Source organism: Saimiri boliviensis, chromosome 1 (genome assembly GCF_048565385.1).
Source record: "Saimiri boliviensis isolate mSaiBol1 chromosome 1, mSaiBol1.pri, whole genome shotgun sequence".
Lineage (NCBI taxonomy): Eukaryota > Metazoa > Chordata > Mammalia > Primates > Cebidae > Saimiri > Saimiri boliviensis.
The window spans coordinates 276,986,947-277,004,583 of NC_133449.1; positions in this window are offsets into that span (position 1 = coordinate 276,986,947).

Consider the following 17,637-nt stretch of genomic DNA (forward strand, 5'->3'; position numbering starts at 1 on the left):
CTCTCTCTCTCTCTCTCTCTCTCTCTCCCTCTCCCTCTCTTTCTCTCTCTCTCTCTCTCTCCCTTCTTTCTTTTCTATGTAATTGTGTGTGTGTGTGTGCGCGCACGTGCGTGTATGATTTCAATAACTTGAAAGCTCCCAACAGTCATTTATTCTGAAGACAATGCCTAAAAATGAATGTTTATATAAATATATAACTCTTAACACATGAATCAATTTGTAAATTGGTTGCACACAGCCTGTGGCTACTAAAGAAATATAGATGAAGCAATGATTCCTGTAGACTAGTTACTTAGCTAAAGAATAATAAATAAAATAATCAGGCTTTAAGAGAAGAAATAGAACTTAATAAACAAAGAAAGGGAAAATCAAGAAAGAGACATTCTGAGGAAATTGTAAAAGGTGAGGAGATATGCATTTTCACAGAATAAATCGTTTTAGCATTAATGGAACCTTGACAAGAAGCAGCATCATTAGAAAATAATAGAAATAGATGAGAAATCAGACTGTGCAGAACTAGAGACATTAAGCAACTTGAAGTTATATTGCAAAATAACACGAATATTTTAGGTGTCTCTTTCTCACAGTATTAATAATAAACAGTGATTTGATCATGAAAAGTAGGTATATTATGGAAACTTATAAGATACAGAAAAAAGGCACTAATTACAAATCAAGACAAATCTAAATGCAATATTCCTGCCAGGTTAAACATGGTGTGCAATTTATTGAATTAAAGATAAGCAAATTGTAAAATTTCTAAGGAAGTGAAAGATTTGATAACCACAATAGAAGAATTTGAATAATAAAAGGATAAAGAAAAGTTAGCGAAGACACAGTCTTTCTTCATCTAGCTAATAAGAATGCTCAAGATGGTATTAACATAATTATAATAGTTTGTACTCTATTTATTATTTAGTATTTTCCTAGACATATATCTTAATATTTTTCTAGAAGCATCGAAAAATGGTCTTTAGAAATATATCAGTATTTTTGTAATCCAAAAAAATCATTAATTTTGCATGAGTGTTTTGTTCTCATTCCTTTTTTTAAGACTGAGCAGTATATTTATGAATTATCCAAAGTAAGACATTCAAAAAAAGTTTACATGCAGCTAGAAATGATACAACACCCATGTATTAAACAAATGAAGACAAGCCTTTACCTCGCTATAATTTTTAATGAGAGTCTTTGAATTGCTTTGTTCCTGGTTTATAATAGCGTGAAATAATACTGCAGAGTGTAGAGAGTATTTTTGCTCTTCAAGAGTTCTGATATTGCAGCTTTTAAGTCTTTTCAATAAAGTAGATTTATAAAAACCGTTAAGGACAAATAGAAAACAAAGTAAAAAGTTGTTATGAAATAAAGCAGAGAAACAGCAAATAACTAAGGCAGTTGAGCAAAACAGTATAATGGAAATTTAAAGTTCCCTAGTTTGTACTTCCAAATATCCAACAGTAAGGTACAGTCTATTCAATTCTATTCTTGATGCTTTAATCACACAGGAATGAGTTCACACCATATAAATTAATAATCAAATAACTTGGTATTTGAGGGCAATCAAATAAGTTTGTGGAGTGCACAGATTTGGAAAATCAAACTTCCTCTGGAGTCCAAAGTCTTCGGCTGACCCAAGAGCATAAGAACAGAAGTTCTGGCAAATCTGTATAATAAATAATCTCTCTCTAAATCTGTAGCTATGACACCTTTGTATTTATAGATATCTCTGTCCTCAACATAAAGAATGCTTTGGATGTTCAATTTTTATCTCTTAGAACCATGAAAACATTATAAGGTTTTTTTGAAATATAGAAAATTGTAACATAAATGTTTCTCATAGAGGTTGACAATTGAAATTATAATGGACTTTTCCTCAGAAGTCATTGCCCAAGTAAAATTAGTATCTACAGTTTTTCTGTACTTATCATTGAAACTTTGTAATTAACAACATCCAGTTAGTATATAAATCAAGGAAAACAACTCACTCTGGGACTTTCCTTTGAGAGGAAAACTACTGCCTTCATTGGTTAGGGTCATTAAGAACGTAATGGCCTCTTAAGTCTGAAGTCTAGAGGAGTGAATCAGAATGTCCTAATGTACTGGTTAATGATGCTTTTGTATTACCAATTACCAGCAAAACCCGTTGCATTAAAATGAACAGTCTCGGATTAAATGTTAGTATGGATATAGAAGTCTGTTCATAGCTATATGTATTAATAATATATATGTATCATCACATTCTTCATAAAAACAGCATTTTATAGAATATAAATGAATGAGTGAATAAGTGAATGGCTTCAGCATAATATGTGACTTTTGATAAATATCAAAAATGCCTTATATTCCATAAATATTTGTAATTCATACAGTGTATATGTAAGTAGTAAATTTCATTCAAAATTTTAATAGCATACCTCAGAAATGCACAACCCCATCTAACTGCAAGGAAACAAAAAAATCCCAATTGAGGAACACGCTACAAAATGTGCAACCAATGCTGCTCAAAATGGTCAGGGTTATCAAGAAAAAGAAAAAAGAAACTGTCATAGTCCAGAGAAGCCTAAGAAGATATGACAACTCAATGTTATGTAATAACCTGGATGGGATCCTGGAATAGGAAAATGACAGTAGGGAAAAACTAATTAAGTCCAAATCTCTGGAGTTTAGTTAACAGTGATGTACTTAAATTGGTTCTCTCATAGTGACAAATACATTACAGAGGTTCTTAAAATTGACTTTTTATTGAGCAAAGTATAATAAAATTGTAATCACCAGACCAGTTCTTCATATGCCATTGGTATCTTTGCAATATTTAAGATACATTAAGTTCCTTCTAAACATTGTCTATATGTTTTTGGAAACTTCTACTTTAAGCAAACAAAAGATAACAAAGCTAGGCTGCGACAGTGGCTCACACCTGGAATTCCAGCACTTTGGGGAGCCGAGGTGGACAAATAGCTTGCATTCACGAGTTCAAGACCAGGCTGGACAACATAGCAAAACACTGTCTTTACGAAGAAACAAAAAAAACAAAAGTTAACCGGCTTGGAGGTGCATGCCCTGCAGTCACAGCTACTTGAGAGGCTGAGATGGGAAGATCATTTAAACCCAGGAGATGGAAGCTACAGTAAGTCATAATTATGCTTTGGTGACCAAGTGAGACCCTGTCTCCAAAATACATACGTACACAAATACAACAGAGCTGATTTATTTTTCTCATCAAAATTATGTAACCAAACAACTTGGAAGGAAATGTTGTTATTCAGGATCTGCTATATGTCTTTTCACTTATAGTTGCAATTGCCAAGAACGCACTGACAACATTAAGTAAGGATACTGTACTTCATTTGTGGGAATACTTTCCTCTATAATCTATCATTTTATGGCAAGTTAAACCAAATAACAAATTAGTTAAACTAGTTGTTAAAGTAAATTAGTTGTTAAATTGATTGCCAAATCTTAAGTCAACGTAATACAGAACAATTGTTATCTTAAGTTTTAAAGGATGAACATTTATACTATTGCTTCAGAACATCGATGTCTTAATATTTTCTACAGAAATATTAGAACTTACATCTTAATATTTTCTAGAGTAGCACTTGATAGTGTAGTCAGAAATAAGACCATGGTAAAAGCATGAAATTAATGTTAATAAGTCAAAATCCAGAAAAGAAATATAGAATATTTATTTTTTTCTATATCATTATGTGCATTTTCCCCATGTCCACAATCAACACTCGTAACTCAAGTAGATTTGCATTGCTTCCACATAATTTTAAAACTTGTGAGATGAGTGAGCAAATAATTTTATCTCAAAATAATCCTAAAAACTACCAGAATAGTACTACTAAACAGGGTAACAGGAATAATCTAATACTCATGGAGCCTATACACTAAAACTTCAATATCCTCATAGTTAAACATGAAACAAATGAGAAAAGAAGGAGCACATATATTTTAGCAATAGCAGATATTCTATTTTCAGAGCCTATGGTGTCAATAAACATTGTTGGTTAGAAAGACTCAAGGAGAAGGAGAGAGATGGGGAAATGACTTATTGGTGGAGCAGTCAGAATACACAAAATATCTGGATTAAGTTTGGCATCTTATCTGGGCATGGTTTGTGGTACCCCAAAACAACTATAATAGTAACCTCTAAGATCACTGATCACAGATCACCATAATAGATGTTATAATAATGATAAAAGTTTTAAGTTGTACAAGAATTACCAAAATGTGACAAGAGATGCAAAGTGATCACCTCCTGTTGGAAGCATAGTGTCAATAGAATTCCTAATGCAGGATTGTCAGAAACCTTCAATTTGTTTAAAAAAAAAAAAAAAGAAAGAAAGAAAGAAAAGAAAGAAATCACACAGAATCTGCAAAGAAAGAACAATAAAATGAAGCACAATAAAACAAGGCGTGCCTGCATTTAAGATCCCCGACATTCTCTGAGGGGCAGGAATTTGAGAGCAGTTTACCTGGGTGGTGTGTTTTAGGGTCTGTCTCAAGGTTGCAGTGACACCCATTGTATGATGCTGCACTGATCTCAATGTCCGACTGTGGCTGCATAATCGACTTCCAAGTTCACTCCCTTGATTGTGGCAGGAGGCTTTTCTTCTTTGCTATATTGGTGTCTCCTTAGGATTGTTCAGGCTAGGGTTTCTCCCAAAGTGAGTGATATGAGAGAAAGAGAAAAGGTGAGCAAGAGGGCTCAAGATGGAATTCAGTCTTGTATAACCTAATCTCAAAAGTGGCATAGCATTACTTTTAATATATTCTATGAGCAACCAACCATGGTACCATGTAGAAGAAAGGTACACAGTTATAAATATATGGAAATGGGTATCATTGGAGGCCATCTTGAAGGCTGGATACTCAATAGCTCAGGCTCTTTAAAGTGTGTACTGTTCTTTGGGAAAGGGTGTCATGACCACCCCCACATTGTGGGGGGATATTCTATTGTCAATGCATACACAGTAATAGACAACAGCAACAGGAATCATTCTATTATTCTACAGCTTAATATTATGAAAATATAAAGAGAAAAAATTATTTCTCTGACCCCCATTCTAAAGTCTTTAACAGTCCATTTTATCTACTCTCATGAAAATGTGTGTAAAATAGTCTATATTGAGAGGTAATGTAATATTACATTGAGAGGTAAACAGAGATATAAGGCAAGCATTTTTAGATTAACTATTCAAACTTTTTTGTTGTTTCATTGCATGAGACAAGCTAAAAAGTTATTAATTACAAGCTAATAAGTTATGAATTATGCATTAGGCAAGCATAAAAAGTTATGTAACTGAATGGATCTAATTTCTGAATATAGTCAACCATATAATTATTTGACTATTGAAATGCATATCATTTAATTATATTTTTTACAACCTAGCAGTAATTCATCAGAAAAATCACATTACTTTGGGTAGAAAAAGATATGTTTGTTTTAAATATCAACTTTTATAAGCACCATTCAATGTGGTGTTTGAATGTGGTAAATTCTGAACTGGAATTTCCCTTGACCAATTTTCAAAGCATTTGTCTTTCAAAGCACTGTTCAAAAGTGTGCTCTATAGTGTAACCTTTATGAACTGATAAGGTCAACTCTAAAACAAATCAAAGTAAATACATCCCCAAAATTTGCACCATTACAATAGCAATTTTTAAAAAAAGAAAGACCATAATCTTTTTTCATTCTAATGTTTCCAAAATACATGCTTTCTTATATTGCTAAGTTGCACTGCTACACTGACTGTCACTATGGGAATTAAAAAAAAAAAAACAAAAAAAAAACAAAAAAAACAGTTATGAGCTGTTTCGAGAATTCAATATCCTGGCAACCTGCAGTTCATGACAGTTAGAGCCATGCTAATCATTTTGAAAATCATTCGGATACCATTTTATAATACCAGTGAGAGTGAAAGTGGCAAATTATCTAGTTTTATATTGGTTTAATTCCGTAATTAAGTAATTGGACTTGGAACAAACAGTTTACTACTTCCGTTTTAATTAACATTTCACTATATAACTACAGCACTCACTAAAAATACCATCTTCTGCATACAGAGCCAATTATAATATGCATTATTATACGTAATAAAATGTTTTACTAATCAAACATTTATGTTGATCAGACATCTTTATACAATGGCAATTATAAGAAAAGGAATCAGGTTACCAGTGACAAATGTTTTTAATTAGTGGTGAAAATGTCTAGATTAGTCATATTTTGTGTTCCTACCTAAAATATCCTTTCTTTAGAGAAATTTAGATTACTTTAAAAATTAGTCATTTAAATATTTCAAGATTCTAGCTGGGAAATTTATTCTTATTTGATACTCTATTATTATGACATGATTTTATTATTAACACAGTTTTAATTGGCGGGCAGATTTATCTAGCTAACAACAACATTTTTAGCAGCATAAAAAATTATAAACATTATGTCTTCTGATTTGCACTTTTAATTTAGACCATCCCTTGACTCAGATTGCTTATACAGCCAATATATCACTAAACATCTCATAAAAATATAGAACACTAAAATAAATCTTATTGAATTAATATTTGGCTCAATCTACACAAGTGAAAATTCTATGTTAATCTATGTTAGTAGAAGAACATCTCAGTTTTATAAGTAAATATATTGATATTAAATATTTGGAATATTGAAATATTTCATAATGAAACTAGTTTTTCCAATATTTAGTAGAATTTTTGCCATTTGATAATTTGTTATAGCTGCAAAAGTATTGTATAGTAGATTTAAAAATTTTTAAAAAATAAGAAACAAAAATTATTTCACATCTGACAATGACAAATGAACTGTTACTCAACTTTGTCTTCCTCCAGTGGGCACTAAAATATTGGATACATTAGAAGAAATTAGAAAAGAATAAAGTTTTAAAAATCGGTAACTTAAGTCTACACTTTAAGAAATTAGGAAATGACATGAAAATTAAACCCAAGTAAGTAGAAGTAAGCAAGTAATATATACGAGTGGATACAAAAATATATATATAGTCAAAAATAAACAAAATTAACCAAGACAAAAATTTACTCTTTGAAAAGTTTAATAAAACTGATAATCCTAAGGCTCAATAAATGGAGTCAGAATGGAAATTTCCAATATTCAGAACTAAAAGGGAGATATCATAGTTGTTAGAATGACATCACAAAATAAAAAGGGAATATAATAAAATATGTGACACGAATTTGACAAATTTTATAAAGGGACAATTTTTTGAAAGATATAATCTAATAAAATTGATACAATCGTAATGCAGAAACCAGTGATTCCTTCATCTAATAATAATTTAAATCGGTAATGACAAAATAGCACACGCCTTCAGCCCAGATAGCTTCATTTGTGGATTTTATCATATATTCAGGAAAAAAAATAGTAGTAATCTCATAGAAACTCTTTAGAAAATAGCAAAGATAGAATATCCATTGAGTTTTTTGAGGTCAATAGAGCCCTAGTACTAATTTTGAAAGTTATATTAGAAAAGAAGGAAGAAAAGAAAGAAGGAAGGAAGGAAGGAGGGAGGGAGGGACGGAGGGAGGGAGGGAGGAAGGGAGGAAGAAAGGAAAGAAGGAAGAAGGAAGAAAGGAAAGAGGGAAGGAGGGAAGGAGGGAGGAAGGAAAAGAGGGAGAAACGAAGGAAGGAAGGAAGGAAGGAAAGAGAAATAAAGAAAATTAGATATCTCATAAAAATAGAAAAATCTTTAAATATTAGCAAACATATATAGTAAAATAACAAGCTGACAAAATGCCATGACCAAGTATATTCTAGCCAAGTAAGTTTACTTTAAAAAATAATCAAGTAAATATCCACATTAACACATTTTATATTACCACAGTAGGTACAGAAAAGTTATTTAACAAAATTCAAAAATATTATTAATAAAACTGAGCAAACTAAAAACAAATTTCTTAATCTGAACAAGGTTATCTATATGACACCTACAATTATTATCATACTTATTGGTCAAATATTGGACTTTTTAGTACTAAAGTAAGAAATGAGGCAAGGATATCCACTATTCTGGTTCCATACATTATCACAATAGAGGTCTTAGCAATTTTTTTAAGGCAAGAATAAATTAGGTGAAACCATCAGAAATAGGAATAACTGCCCTTTTGGTGGATCAGGGGATTATTTACACAGGAATCCCTATGGAATCTGCAAAACTACCATAACCCATAAGTGACATTAGCAAATTTGCAGGATACAAGGTCAATATATATATTTTTAATTATACTTAAGTTCTGGGGTACATGTGCAGATCATGTAGGTTTGTTACATAGTTATACACATGCCATGGTGGTTTACCACATCCATCCCCCCATAATCTACATAAGATATTTCTTCTAATGTTAGCCCTTTCTACACCCTGCTATCCCTCCCCTAGTCTCCCACACCCTCAACAGGCCCCAATGTGTGATGTTCCCCTCCCTGTGTCCATGTGTTCTCATTGTTCAACACCGACTTATGAGTGAGAACATACAGTGTTTGGTTTTCTGTTCTTGTCAGTTTGCTGAGAATGATGATTTCTGTATTCATCCATATCCCTGCAAAGGCTACAAATTCATCCTTTTTTATGGCTACATATGTATTCAATGGTGTATATGTGCCACATTTTCTTTATCCAGTCTATTATTGATGGGCATTTGTGTTGGTTCCAAGTATTTGCTATTGCAAACAGTTCTGCAATAAACACATGTGTACGTGTGTCTTTATAATTGAATGTTTTATAATCTTTTGGGTATACATATAGCCAGTAATGGGATTCCTGGATCAAATGGTATTTCTATTTCTAGATCCTTTAGGAATTGCCACACTGCCTTCCACAATGATTGAATTAATTTATACTCTCACCAACAGTGTAAAAGCATCCCTATTTCTCCACATTGTCTCCAGCATCTGTTTTCTCCTGATTTTTTTTAATGATCACCATTCTAACTGGCATGAGATGATATCTCAATGTGGTTTTGATTTGCATTTCTCTAATGACCAGTGATGATGAGCTTTTTCCCCACATGTTTGTCGGCTGCATAAATGTCTTTTTTAGAGAAGTGTCTGTTCATATGCTTTGACCACTTTTTGATGATTTTTTTTTCTTGTAAATTTGTTTCAGTTCTTTGTTGATTCTGGATATTAGCACTTTGTCTGATAGGTACACTGCAAAAATTTATTCTCATTCTGTTGGTTTCCAGTGCACTCTAAGAATAGTTTCTTTTGCTGTGCAGAAGCTCTCAAGTTTAATTAGATCCCATTTGTCTATTTTGGCTTTTGTTGTCATTGCTTTTGGTGTTTAGTCATGAAGTCCTTGCCTATGCCTATGTCCTGAATGGTTTTGCCTAGGTTTTCTTCTAGGATTTTTATGGTGTTAGTTCTTATGTTTAAATTTTTAATCCATCTGGAGTTAATTTTTGTATAAGGTGTAAGTAAGGGATCCAGTTTCATCTTTCTGCACATGTTTTTAGCCAGTTTTCCCAACACAATTTTGTTAAATAGGGAATCCTTTCCTCATTGCTTGTTTTTGTCAGGTTTGTAAAATATCAAATGGTTGTAGATGTGTGACATTATTTCTGAGGCCTCTGTTCTGTTCCATTGATCTAGATCTCTGTTTTGGTACCAGTACCATGCTGTTTTGATTACTGTTGCTTTGTAGTATATTTTGAAGTCAGGTAGGATGATGCCTCCAGCTTTGTGTTTTTTGTTTTCTTGTTGTTGTTGTTGTTTTTTGGTTTGTTTGTTTGCTTAGGATTGTCTTGTCTATACGGGCTCTCTTTTGGTTCCATATGAAGTTTAAGGTGATTTTTTTCTAATTTTTTAAAATTACATTTCAGATACTAGAAGTAAAATTTAAAAATTAATTTCAGACAACCACTATTTTAAAATCATGAAAAAGTATTAAATGCTTAAGAAAATATTAAGCAAAATGCATGCAGAAACAGTACCAGGACACTTTAAGTTACTAAAAGGAGATAATTAGCATGACATAAATAAATGTAGAGAGAGAATGAGCTAATAAATTAGAGTATTTTATATTTATTGATTTAATTGTCAACAAATTGATCTATATATTTAATGCATTCACAATAAATATGTAACATTCCTTTAGAAAAAATAAACTTTACTAAAGTATTTTAATTAAAATTTAAAGGATCTAGAATAGCAAATTAATCTTAAACATGATGAATAAACTTTACTTCAATAATTACTAAAATGCGGCCGGGTGTGGTGGTTCAAGCCTGTAATCCCAGCACTTTGGGAGGCTGAGGTGGGTGGATCACAAGGTCAAGAGATCAAGACCATCCTGGTCAACATGGTGAAACCCCATCTCTACTAAAATACAAAAAAAAAAAAAAAAAAAAAAAAAAAAAAAAATTAACTGGGCATGGTGGTGTGTGCCTGTAATCCCAGCTACTCAGGAGGCTGAGGCAGGAGAATTGCCTGAACCCAGGAGGCGGAGGTTGCGGTGAGCCGAGATCGCACCATTGCACTCCAGCCTGGGTAACGAGAGCAAAACTCCATCTCAAAAAAATAAAATAAAATAAAATAAAATAAAATAAAATAAAATAAAATAAAATAAAATAAAATAAAATAAATAATAATTACTAAAATGTTACAATAACCCCAAGAGTGTGGTATTTGTGTAAGAAAAATCAAATAAATCAATGAAACAGAAGAGAAAAACCAGACATATTCTACATTTATTTTCTACAAGTTCATTCTTGGTTAGATGGTAGAGAAAATAAATAAAACCTAAATTTTATCAAATACAGGACTCTAACACATTTAAAAATGAATCATATACCTAAACCTATTTGGTGAAATATGTAAATTCACAAACTCCTCAAAAAATATCTTCATGGTAAGGAAGGATTTTTAATAAGATCATCTAAACCATTAACTATCAAGAAAATTTGCTAAATTGACTTAATTAATATTAAAATGCCTGACATCAAAAGACACTATCAGCAAAATGAAGGACCAGCCATGAAATCAGAGCAAATACTTAGAATATATGTATCCAAGCAAGGACTATTACATAAAATTTTCAATCAAGTCTAAGAAATCAATAATTAAAAAATGAGACCAAAAATAAGGACAAGGACACTTCAAAAAGGAAGATTAAAAATGGCCAATAAGCAAATTAAATGGTACAAAATATAATTAGCCATGAAGGAAATACACTCACAATGAGATCTAACCACAAATTTACCTACTAAGATGCTAAAATAAAAAATAGTGACACAATAAGTTGGCAATTATTAAGAACAACTTTTTATTATTTTGTTAGGAATATAAAATAGAAACACTGTGGAAAATAATTCGGCAGGTTTTAAAAAATAGATTCTATTAAAGATAAATCTATTCTATATTCCAGTAATTTCATTTCAAGTTACTTTGCTCAGAATTAAAAATGAGTCAACAAAGCAACTTATACAAGCATGATTCTTGCAGTTATTTCTGCAACCAAAAACGGAAAACAAATTACATATCCAGCAAAAGAAAAATGATAATACAAATTATACTGAGTGAAAACACCAGAAACAGTTATTTATGTTAGTTTTGCTCATAATAGATAAAACTCTAAAATATATCAAATATTTATTAAAACTCAATTGGTAAAATAAGTTTTGATTTAAGTGTACAACAGAATACTATTCAGCAATAAAATAAAATGCATTATGGTGCATGTAATTCTATTAGTTGAAAAAAGTAAGAAACAAAATAATGTATACTCTGTGATTGCAGTTTTTGAAGATGAAGAAGATAAAAAGTTATATCATGGTTTAAAAAAAAAAAAAAATCAGACCAAAGACTGCTTATGGTGGTGAGAATCTAGCAGAAAGTCACGTAAGGGAAATACCTGAGTTGAAGAAAGTGCTCTAAATTTTTAATAGGTTTTATTGTATTTACCTAAATTCACTGAATTGTACACTTAACATGTTCATTTCAGTGTATGGAAATTGTAATTAAAATGAAATATTTACAAAGTTATCTGACTCCATTTAGAAAAACACTAGAAAACAAAATTAGTAACTGAATTTTTGTCTGAAATATGTTACTTTCATCCACAAAAAAAGTCAATTGAAATGTAATACTGTTTACTGCATATAACAGCATATTCAAAATTTTATAATTTATAGACCTCTGCTAAAGTTTATAAGAATTCAAGTGATTAACCAAATTTTTAAAAACTGTACTTAATACTTTAATTTTAAAGATGTATTCACAGATGATCTCAGAGGATTTTATATTATAAACACATAGATCTAGATAGAATTAGATTTATGATTTGAGTAGTTTTGAGAAGTTGAGCATCGTTTTTATTTCAATATTGCTTTTTTAAACTAATTTCAGCTATTTTTGTAACTTTGATAAGACATTTTTTAACAAGGAAAAACAAATGATTCATTTAAAAGGAGCAAAACTGGCAATATTCAACTCTTTAGAGATGATTTTATGACTTCATTTATTCTATAAATCTGATATCCTTGGACCTATTAAATTGAACACTTTGTATTAGAAACCAAAGCTGTGCAGTGGCCTCTGCAAGCTTGAAAGTTAATTGGGGCATTAAATATACATGATGGTAAAAAAAAATTAAAGAAAACTCTATTTTGCTTTGAAATACCGCTATTGCTTGTCTCAAATTTTGAAATACTGCGTTTTTAATGCAAACAGCATTTTTTATACTTAATAAATTTTAACTCCATTCTTCTTTGATAACATGGCTTATTTTACAGTCATATTCATTTTTACATCTTCTCTTGTTGATTTTTTTTTTTTTTTTTTTTTTTTTTTTTTTTTTTTTTTTTTGAGACAGAGTCTCTCTCTGTTGCCAGGCACCAGGCTGGAGTACAGAGGTGGGATCTTGGCTCACTGCAACCACCGCCTCCTCGGTTCAAACAATTCTCCTGCCTCAGCCTCCCAAGTAGCTGGAACTACAGGCTCATGCCACCATGACAAGCTAATGTTTCATTACATTTCCAGAAAATAATAAAAAATGGTACTATAATATTGAAATTTACGGAGGCCTGATTTGTGGTCTTTTTCACGTATCACTTTTTAGAAAATTACATTAGATCTCAGGAAATTATTTGTCTTCTGTGTAAAAGTTTTCCTCGTAAAAATCAAATTCAGTCACTGGTGCATTAAAAAGCTTATTTTATTGGATTTTGAAATAGATGTGGTAAATCTCCAACTACATTTATCCTTTTACCTATATTCCCTTGTTCTGTAAGTTACATGATCTATCAGTTGTTATAAATATCTGTCAGTTGTTGTAAATAAGTTTCTATTGTTTAGTTTTGTATATGCTATTATACTATTACCACAGCTTTTAGTTTCATTGAAGCATTTATATTAGCCCTCTGTGGTTTATGCTGTTTTCCACCTTACATTTGAGATTGACTAACAGAAAATGCTGCCATTGGGATACTTTGGTTATATAATTATCCTTTGTGGGTTTGCTTTCTTTTATGTTCAGCATTACTTTATCTTAGTTTTTAGTTATGTTTCTTACACAGAACATATTACTTAGTATTAATATTCTTTCTTTGGATCTGTCCTTTATTCATTAATTTAATTAATTTATGTTAATTATATTTAATGTTATACTGAGACATATTTCTTCAAAATCAGTTATTTTCTTTTATGTAAGCTTGTTCTTTCTTTCCTTCAGTTTTTTTAAATCAATTTTTTTGCTTCTTTCAAATTACATATGATAAATGGCTATATATATTTGTCTTTCTCCTGATTAATTCTCTACAGTACTTGATTGTATTGTAAAATTTCTGCAAACTATGTTGCAAATCAATTAGATGTATCAGTGGTTTTAACATTTTTATTGTAAAATTGTTTGTCATTGAATATTTCCTTATTAACATTCATGTTATCACATAATCTTAGCCTAATATTCTAGCACTGAATTCACACAAAATTGTTTTTAACTAAAATTTTATTAAATGTAAATATACTTGGATTTATTCCCTAGAACAATAAATACAAAATTTCAAAATAAACATTTTTTAAAATTAAGTGATAGCAAAAAAAATCACATTAAGTATTACCAGAAAGTGTCATCATATATATTAGTCAGGGTTCTCCAGAGAGACAGAACAAATGAGATAGATGGATGGATGGACAGACGGATGGATAGATAGATAGATAGATAGATAGATAGATAGATAGATAGATAGTAAAAGGTAGATGAAAGAGAGTTTATTAGGGTAAGCGGTTCATGCAATAGTGGAGGCTGAGAAGTAGCATGATAGTCCATTTGCAAGCTAAAGAACCAAGGAAGCCTTATTCCTGGCTCAGTCCAATTTTAAAGGCCTCAGAACCAGCAAAACTGATAGTGTAACTCTCAGTCTGGGGTCAAAGGCCCAAAAACTTACTGGTGTGTGTGTGCGTGCGTGCGTGCGTGCGTGTGTGTGTGTGTGTGGTGGGTAGGGGCTGAGGGGAAGAAGGTGTTGAGAGGAAAGGTGGTTGAGATCCCTGAGTCCTAAGTCATAAAATCTTGAGTCCTGGTGTCCAAGGACAGAAAATGAAGGATGGCCCAGCTCCAGGAGAAAGAGAACAAATTGTCCTTTTCTCTCCGTTTTTTATTCTATCAGGCCCCCAGCAAATTGAATGATGACTGCCCACATTGAAGGGAGCTCTTTCTCACTCGGTCTACCAACTCACACACCAATTGCCTCCAAAAACACCCTCACATACACACTCAGAAATAATGCCTTACCAGCTTCCTAGGTATCCCATAATTCAGTAAAACTGACCCCTAAAATTAACTATCATATTCTATATTGATGAAATAAATGACTAGTTCTGCACTGGATAATACCATTTTTAAGGGCAAGAGTTTTACAATTTTTTTTTTTTTTCATAAAATGGTTACCCAAAATTTTGAAAAACAGAATGTTACACAAGACTTTGAGAGGTTGCTGAATCTTATAGATATCTTTGCATAATTTCTATGGAAGGTTTTTCTACATTATACTAGGAAAGGTAGGATTAAGGAAATGATCTATTAATATCATGCTTAACCCTGAGACTTTGTAACTATGTCTAGTGCTATGCTTTGGCCTCCCATTAAAAATGAAAGCAGCCATCTATGTTATCTCATAAGAATAAAAGTACTTGTGAATACCTAACAAAAACTGAAGTAAAAAAAAAACAGTACTTAACTATGAATTACACTAAAAATTGACAGTGATTAATTTGGTACAGCAAATTAAGTTTCTTCTTATATATCAAATTTTCACATCATATAATTTGTAGCCTAAGAAGTCTTCAAATCTTTGTTGGTGCATCATAAACATGCTCTTTCTATGATGGTATTATATTAATAGGTTGGGACAGATTTCTTAAGCATCAAATTGGATAAGGTAAAATTTTGTTTTTTCTTTTTAAAGCATAAAAACAGAAATATTCAAATGGGTCAGTGAGAAGTAAGGTATCTAAACAACTTTCATGAATTGTTATCTTATTTTCTCAGAAATGTGATACCATATTACTAACCATGAATCCACATAATCATATTTCAACTTTCAGATTTGTTTTTTTTTTCCTAGATTTGCTTTGTAAACATGGGCAATATGTTAACAAAACTGTATTTGCTATTTCACTGATTCATCTCTCAGTTTAAAAATTTATAAACTTTTTTCTCAATTGTACATTCATGTTGATTTCTAGTAGGTTTTTTTTGTGTGTGTGGTGGGAGTGTTGTTTATAAATTTTTGTTTTTTAGTAGTGTCGTGGGAGTGTTGCTTATAAATTTTTGTTACATCCAAATTAAATTCCTGCACACAATTTCTAGGAGTGAATTGATTTTGGCATTAAGAGTGAATACAAACCTTACGAATTTGAACAGTGTTCTAAAATGATTGGCCATTGCTTAAATTCAAATTTTATTTTTTATATTCTTGTTCTTGTTTTCTGCATGAAAGGGATACAAAATCCAAAATTAGTTATTGAATTAATTTACTTCTCATTAGTTTTTTTCTAATCTTAATTCTATAGAATCCATACACGTTTTCTTTGCATCCTTAAATGCTCTGAATTTTTTTTTACTTGTGTACGTTTTTAAAACTTTGAATCAGACATATGCAGACTGAACGTTTGAATCTCATAGAAATGTTTTTATGCTTTTCCTAAAGAGCTCATTAACATTGACGAGTATACAAGTTATTCAATAGTTTTCATTTGTTTATTCATTTGACTCTAAAACCATTTGTTTTCTTACTCATTTGTTTAAGTCTCTAGGCCTTTGTTTCTTCATTGTGCCTTTTCATTTGTTTATCATTGGCTTTTTTATTTTTTTTATTTTTTTGACTTAGCAACTCACAACATGCATAAAAAATTATAGTTGTTCACAGAACATCTAATGTCGGAGCGATTCATTATGGTGACGTTTTATAGTTTTTCCAATTACACTTTCTTCACTGGTTGTCCTCAAGTATCCTATTTATCTTTGTAAGCACTTTCCTTAACTTTATAGAAGCTTTTCAATGGGAATCCATTTTTAGGCTTTATTAAAATCAGGCATGTATAATCCTTCCCATTTGCAAAGTGTTAACTATTTTTTTCTTGCTTATTGCTCACAGCATTTAGCAAAACTGAGAAATGGAAAATGGTGTTGTTTAATATCTTATTGCAAATAAGTTTCTGTATCTTAGGCAAAGATATTTCTTTCTTGAGGTAAATTTATAAAATGTCATACATATTTTCTCTCACTGTCATGGTTTCCTTCCTCCTCCATGTAATTTTTTCCATAAAGATGGGAGTAATATTTATGTTACAGGTTAGAGCAGACTGATTCTTGTTCAACTCTACAAAGGGCTTAATAAATAGTGCTGTCTTCCTTGTTGAGAAAACAGAACAAAGGAGTAAGAAATAAAGTGTATAATTTCACATTAATCACCAGTTACTTCTAAGATAATGTTTATGACTATTCTATTTGGGCAAGTTCGTTTTATAATATTCACCTCAAGAATGGAGCACTCTACACACCGAAGAAAGTGCTTAGTGAATGAGCAATGGGCAAATGCTTTCTCTCAAGTCAGAATTATCCCAATTTCTTTCTCCCTATATCAAAAGAAGTGGGAAAAGAAGCTGAGTATGGTATTCTCAAAGATGTCCATCACTACCATTTCAACTCCCTCTATTTGGAGTGAAATAAATTGTTCCAGAGAGGAGAGGTATGTTTTTAGAAAACAGCGCTCCGTTTTATGAAACTGGGAGCAGAGAAAAGATATCCATCAATGAGCATTCCCTGACTTCTAATTCAGTTAGACCATTGAGCTTCTGAATTAATCTTATCGTCAAATAGACATGTGGTTAACCTGCTTAGGAATGGAGTTTGCTAGTAGCAGGGTAGATCTGAATCAATATTTGTGAGAACATCTCTCCTATAATCAGCCACTGTAATTCTATATACCTTCCTGGGACAATGTGGAAAAGAATAGATGTCAGTACATCTATTCTGAACGTTTGTGAAATCTGCAAGAACAGTACATTGATCAAAGTAATTCCAAACCACTGTCTTTCCAAAGCTGAAAATTCATTTGCTATTTACTTTTCTTTCCAGACCACCTCCAGCCCTATTTTCC